Here is a 7,640-nt window from a genome sequence, read left to right as displayed (position 1 = left end):
TTCATAAATATATCAAAATCCAAACTCCATATAGTCCTTATGTTTATTATGAAGTAGATGTTTTTGGGCTTTGATTATGTAACATAATGATTTGATGTATGATATCAGAGACAAAGAATGTCCTGGTGGAAAGGGATCTAAAAATTGTCTAGTTCATCTAGTTCCTGAGTCCACAGAGGATCACCAGTCTATAGATGGTAGAATTGTAGGTTGATAATCGTGTTCAGTATTTCATAAAAGTTGCTGGAAATCATACATTTGCTGGTTGATGTAGGAATCAACTTTATTTGCTTTTGACTGGCTTGATACCAACTCAGGACATAAGTAATACTATTATGGGTGTTCTCGCTGCTATTCAGAAGCTCTGGTTAGCAGTAAAGTAATTTATGAGAAGTATATAAAATCTGGGTTTTCTGTTCAGGCTAGCCAACTAAACTTAACCCTTAATGACTATGTAGTTCTTGATACTGTTGAAGCATTTTCTTATATAAATTAGGCATCGAAAGCACAAGAAACAGTGCTGGCATTTGATTTGACAGCATGTATATTAAAATTGGAATGATACGAAGATGATAAGTGTGCCCCTGAGTAAGGATGACATGCAAATTCATGAAGCATTCCATAGGTTTAAAAGGAAAGGCTGTTCTAACATACTATTTTTGTACTGGAATTTTCTAACTTGTAATACATAATTTTCCTTTTGGCCAATAATCAGTATTTCTCCATAAGTCACTTAGACATTGGTCACTTGTAAGAAATTTAAACTAATCATTATAACAGATTGAAAAAAGAATAATTGTACTGAAATTAACTTATCTTCATTTGGTTTTAATTTTTAAATGTTTGTAAAAGGAGAAGGGATGAGGAAGAGGAGTGGGTGATTCTTTTCTTAAGTATAAAATAAATGAACATGCATTGGATACAGAAACAAAAACATAAGCACGGGACTAAGAAATCAGGAGATCCAATTTCTAGCAATGACTTGGTCAATGACTATAGCAGTTTTAAAAAGTCGTTTTATTTAAGTTTTTAATTTCTAGCCATATCGGATAATCTCTAAGCCTCTTCCAGTGATGCACTGCAGTGATGAAGCTACATTTTTTGTTGTTGATGTGCTTCTTCTTCTCAAGAAAGATATGTAGGAGATCTCAACCCTGGAGTTATTTATACTGGGACATTAGGCATATTGAATGTAGGAGGTCTGTTTCCTAAAGACTCAGCAATCTTCTTCCTCACTTTTGGGAGAGTAAGTATTTTTAAGAGCATGAGTAAGAGACTTCTAATAAAGAGGACTTTAAAGTAAATTTACCTTGATCCTGGTTAGACTATGGTATGCTATGAAGATTCAAGAAGTGAATTAAGTGAAGGCTGAGAAACATTTGAGTAATGCCTTCTAGTTGCTCCGGGCAGAGTATTTGAACTCTGGTTTACTGGAGGAAAGAGAAGCCATGAGAGTAGCTTAAAGAACTAGTGATGCTTAAATCTATCTCCCTCAATATTTCCTGCAATAAAATAAAGATAAATAGAAAAATATAAAGAAAAATAGAGATCAACTGAACTACATGTGAACAACACACTCAACATTCTTGGAAATAGAGTATGGCTTAACTTAAAAATAACTGGAACCAAAGCAAAGAATAAGAAAAAAGAGAGAGAGAAAATAAAGCCACCTCCTAGCAAATGATCTCTTATGTTCTCACAATGCCACAAGATTTTAAGATCAAGCAAGAATTGTCAAAAAAAAAAAAAAAAAGTACAAGGAAGAAACAAGAACAGAGCTAACAACCAGAGCAAAGTTAAGCCAAAAACATTGCCAGGAAGAATCCATCTGAGTGGGTAAAATGGGTAAAGGGAGTCAAAAGATACAAGCTTCCAGTTTTAAAATAAGTCAGTTATAGGGATGTAATGTATAGCATGGTGATTAGAGTCAGAAATGCTCGATTGCATATTTGAATGTTGCTAAGAGAAGAAATCTTGCAAGCTCTCATCACAAGGAAAAGAATTCTCTGTGCAGTGAAAGTTGTTAACGGGACTTGTAGTGGTGATTATTTCATAATATATACAGATATTGACTCATGTTGTACACTTGAAACTAACAAAATGTATCATGCCTCAGTAATAATAAAAAATACAAGAGGAGGCAAAAAGGGAGTCACTTTAGAAAAAGAAATTAAATAAATGAATGTATAAACAGATTTTTACATCCAGCTAAGGTGTTTTTCAAATACTAAGACTTTTAAAAAATATATAAAACAGTTTTTTAAAAATTTACAGGGTACTGTTAATTTGAGGCATAGGATTTAGTGACTCATCACTTTTATAGAACACCCAGTGCTCATTACATCACAGTGCCCTCCTTAATGCTCATCACCCCGTTACCCTATCCTCCACCCATCTCCCCTCCAGCAACCCTGTTTGTTTCCTATAGTTAAGAGTCTCTAAATAATTTTAAACTCATAAAACAGAACACTATATATATATATATATATATACATATATATATACACACATATATATATATCCTCCATGAAGAATTTATTAGATTAGTTTTATTCAATTAATAGATGAATGGGAAAACTTCACCAAATACTGATGATGGACTTTTTAATGTAGGTAACTATGGACCTATGACAGAAACTAGGTATAAACGAGGGTGGAAGGTGAACACACAGATACTATATTTTATGGCAAAGCATAAATAAAGCAACTAAATGAGTGGAGAAGACAGAAAGGAAGTTGAAAGTAAAATAAACTCATTGGTTGATGTATAGCGAATAGGTAGGATTTAAAGGGTACTGTTAAAAACTAACAAACCAGGGCACCCTGGGTAGCTCAGCTGTTTAGCGCCGCTTTCAGCCCAGGGCGTGATCCTGGAGTCCCGGGATGGAGTCCCACATCGGGCTCCCTGCATGGAGCCTCGCTTCTCCCTCTGCCTATGTCTCTGCCTCTCTCTCTCTCTCTCTCTCTCTCTCTCTTTGTGTGTGTGACTATCATAAATAAATAAAAATTTTTAAAAAATCTTTAAAAAAACAACTAACAAACCAGAAAGTAAAGCTATAATACTAGGCTCCAAACTGAATTTTAACTCAAAACTCTTTTCCAAAGAAAATACAGAACAGAGGGCATTTAGAGGATATAAATTCAAAGTTAACATACAGTAGAATGAAAATATAATTCTTTCTGATTATCATTTTTTTAAAGATTTTATTTATTTGAGAGAAAACAGGGAACCCAATGCAAGGCTTGATCCCAGCACCCACAAGATCATGACCTAAGCTGAAGTCAGACTTAACCAACTGAGCTACCCAAGTACACCCCTAGTTATCATTTTTAGTTAAGGAGCAAATACACATTTTGTATTTGTAAATGTAGCAGGTATAATGAAATATACAGAACTATAAAATTATTGTGACAAAAATTGAGACATTCCGGTTACATGCACATATCAATCATATCAATAAATATGGATGAAGTTAGCTTATTTGTTAAAACAATGTGATTTTCACTCTGGTTTACATAGCTATGCCCAGCCATATGCTGTATGCAAGGGGAATAATTAAAGTGAGTCAGAAAAGCAAACAAACAAAACAGACAAAGGTATACTGGGCCCACAGAAACAGTAAAAAGAAGGGATGTGAACTTGATATCACATAAAGTAGTTTTCAAGCCAGAAAGCAATAAAATTGATGAGAGAGATGTTTTAGTGCTAAATATCATGGCTCAAAATGATAAATTTGTGAATATGAATGAACAAAAGAATACAGCAACCATGTTTATATGGTAAAAAATGTAGAGCATAGATAACAATGGCATAATTATAGAAGTCGTTAGTATACCAATCTCAGATCAAGACAGATCAAGTGGACAAACCAAAAATTAAAGAGCCTGAAGACCTGAAGAACTTAATAACATAGATCTTATCATTATATACCAAATTTTAGGCTTTGATAATAGAAAATACACTTTCTTTTCAAGTGCTTATGGAACATTTACAAAGTTATGCATACACCAGTTCACAAGGAAAACATCAAGATATCCTATAATGCAGAAATACTACAAAATACACTTTCTATTTATAATGCAATAGAACTAGAAATTATTAACAAATAAAAGAATTAAAAGGCCCTTCCACCAGGAATTTTAAAGAAATTCTTCTATTGAACAACTCTTAGGTGAAACAGAGACATACAGATTGAAGCTACAGAATTCAGTCAAATAATAAAAATACTACATATAAGAACCTCTGGGATATGCTGCAAGCAATGGTCAAAGAAAAATTCATAATACAAACACATCCACTAGTAAAAATTTTTTTAAATGAAAACTAATACCCAGCTCAAGAAACTAGAAGAAAACAAAGAAAGCTTAGGAAAAGAAATAATATAAAAAAAAGCAGGAGTTCAAGTAGATTGTAGGAAAACAGATTTGTGTGTGTGTGTGTGTGTGTGTGTGTGTGTGTGTGTGTTTATAAGTTTCCTTAGGATTGGATGTGGAGGGGTATTTCAGTGAGATACCATGTATTCTTTTGGATTTGAGGAAATTTTATGAAACACATAGAAAGCATTAGGATATAAAACAGTTATATATACTTTTAAATATAATATTTTATTATTTGAGCTGAAATTACTACACAGCAGCTCAGACCTACCCTAAACAGCACTTACACTAAAGGTGATGCCACAAGCAAACTGTTAATTCAGCAGCTGTCTACACTCACATGTGCAGATATGTGGATTTTTTTTTTCTGTAATTCATGATTTTACCACTTGAAATTGGGCATGTGTGAGATTTCTATTACTTCAATTGTTTATACTGAAATGAGAAGAGGGTACTAATACCGTTCTGACCCCAAGTAGTGCTGTTGTGTTCATCTGTCACTGATAGTGTGGTGACAAGAGGAACACAATGGCCATTACTCTTGAGCAAATGAGAGGGGTTATCAATGCCACATTTCTTCAGTTATGTTTGGGGTGTAGAATTATATTCTCCTACCTTTCTTAAAGCCCAGTGTTACTCCACTTCTTTCCGAGGGGAAAAACTCTTCAATATGTTAGGTCTGAAATGCTACCTAACTCCCGTATTTTCCATGAAGCACTCCTGTGAAATGCCTTATTATCACAAACAATTGCATGCTAGCCGAGCCAACGTTTTGGATTGGATGGACTGCAGAAAGGATGCCTTATCTCATAGAATATTTCTACAACGAGGCTAAGAACAGTTGTGCTGAGGGTTGAGATTTTATCTTACGCATGAGGGCCCTGAGTATCCCAGGCTTTCAGAATGTCTATTGACTGTGCCAAAGAGTGAACAATTGTTCATTTTTAACAATTCCAATGCAGATACAGGAGTCTCTTCTTTAGACACATTACAGGTTGTCAATTCCTTCTGTGGTTAATATCTCCCTAAAATTTCAGCCCCCAAGAACAAAAGAATATGCTAGTTCTACAAGACTAGGCCTGAATTATATTTCCCTAGTCAGAAAAATAGTTTAATTACTTTATAAACTTTTCTCATTTAAAAGAAATTTATCCTGTGTCTTTGATGATTACCATAAATTGCAGCCATGCTTCTTCTAATATATTCTATTACTATTTGGTTCCTCAGAAGATTTAAAGGGTGCCAATTTCCTGTACCATTTATCAGACAATATTCAGCAGTGCTGTTTAGAGCAAACTTATAAAAATACAACTTAAAAAAGATTTATCATATTGCTTGCTTTTTAGCATGTTTCTAAGACCAGCAACCTAGTTTCTTCTTGCCTGCTTTTGACAAGAGTAAGCTTAATATTAAATATTAACTCTCCTCCCTATAAAAAGACATAGATATTATTTATTCAGGATACATTTGTTATAAAATTATTTAGAGATGTTCATACTCTACTGCAATGCCTGTATAAGGGTAATGCCTCCTTATTTGATTTGATTGTCTTTCACCATAAATTTTATTTAGCAGCCTTGTCACCTGTTTCTGCCTACACACACGCTCACACAGAACCACTCCTTTAATATGTATCTCCTTTTGGTTCTGAATTTTGGTGAATACACCTGCTAATAGATCTTTCCTATTTTCTCTATTTGGCTGGCTGAGGAAGTTGACTCATAGGACCAATTCCTTTATTTATATTCTTTCTTTCTCACCATACCCCATCCTTCTCACTGAATATTGATAAAAACATGGAATTTTCTTTAGAGGGAGGAAAGTCCAGACTATGAGCTCTGGCCCAGCCCAGTGACTTCTGCATTAAGTCTTCTGGATGCCTGAATAAAATAAAGTGATCCTCCTGATGTGTGCAGGCCCCTGATCCTCTCAGGAAGGTGAGAAGGGCAAGCTGAGCACAGGCCTTTTTAGATTAAGCCTGTATCATTGAGTAGAACCCGAAATCCTACGTGATCTGCAAACATATCCTAATCATTAAATTTGTTAGGGCTTATGAGGGGGCAGCTTTATGTTGCCTGAAGCTGTCTAAGTCTGGTTCCTTCAGAAGGTGGCACCTCTCTGAGCAAAGGAAGACGTGGAAAAGAGAAGCACAAAAATCTCATCTGTTGAACTCTCATTCTGTATCCAACACTAAGTTGTTTATTTACTTTTTTATATTAGTTAAAGTTATTAAATTCACACCGTAGTCTTGTCAGGTAGACATTGTCATGAGAACATTCAAGATCACCCAGACCTAAGTGTCAGAGTTACAGCTGACCCCTCTTCCCTGCCAAGAAGAATAAATAAAATAAAATTATTATAAATAATAATAATTATTAATAATAATAATAATATTATTATTGGCCCTGCCCACCACACACACACAGCTTTTCTGCTGGCCAAGGTGACAGAGGTCCTGGACCCACATCAGAACTGAGGACTGGTCTTATATTATGAATCTCTGTAGGTATTTACATTCTATTCTTCTAAAAAAAATTACATTCTTTTAAACATCTAGTGGAAATAGGTGTCCAATAAAATCAGGTGGTTCTTTCAAAAGTATAGAGTTGGGCTGGGACTCAGCTGTCTCCCTGGGTACCCCATACCTCTGCCCGCTGTGCAAAGGCATTGCCATGTAACTGAATTCTCTCCTGTTGCCCCCTCCAAATTTGGATGTCTTCCTGTATGTATTCTTTTCTTTCTTCCTATTGGCTAAGCTGAGCAGGACCACCACTGCTCATGAAACAATTTATTGAAGATAGCAGAGCCACTGTCCCTCTGGGTCTCTGAATCATGGCATTAGCTAGCCGCCCATTGCCCAAAATACCCATCCTGGACTGTTATATAAGAAACAGACCTTTTTATTTCTTAAGCCAGTGAAATAATGTTGGGTGTCTTGGCAGCAGAATAGCTTAGTCTATCCTAACCAGGGAGCACTCTGTTGATATGTTTTAATTAATTTACTTATAAAATTTTGCTGAGTAAAAATATGGTGCACTGTCAATAAATGTGTTTCATTGGTGAATTTATCCTGATAGTTAAATTGATATCTCTGTGCACAGCCAAATTAACTATCACAATGAATATAAAAAAGGGGGAAAAAAGATTCTGTTAAACTTGTTAGTGGTTATTTTGTATAAAAAGTAACTGGTAATTTTGGACTGATTTTCCCTTTCTGTTCTTTTTTAAAAGTACATGTGGACTCATTGCCAGATTAAGTGTTT

The 7,640-nt window shown here is 34.8% G+C and overlaps 1 non-coding gene across 1 annotated transcript; it reads left to right on the top strand.

Moving 5' to 3' along the window:
- The first annotated feature begins 525 nt into the window (after nt 1-525).
- LOC119872716 lies at nt 526-629 on the top strand. Its single transcript, XR_005362752.1, has one exon. It is a non-coding gene; the product is annotated as a U6 spliceosomal RNA (small nuclear RNA).
- Nucleotides 630-7,640: the final 7,011 nt, after the last annotated feature.

This window comes from Canis lupus, chromosome 7 (genome assembly GCF_011100685.1).
Source record: "Canis lupus familiaris isolate Mischka breed German Shepherd chromosome 7, alternate assembly UU_Cfam_GSD_1.0, whole genome shotgun sequence".
Taxonomy (NCBI): Eukaryota; Metazoa; Chordata; class Mammalia; order Carnivora; family Canidae; genus Canis; species Canis lupus.
The sequence above is the reverse complement of the archived record's forward strand: the minus strand, read 5'-3'. Positions and strand labels throughout refer to the sequence as shown.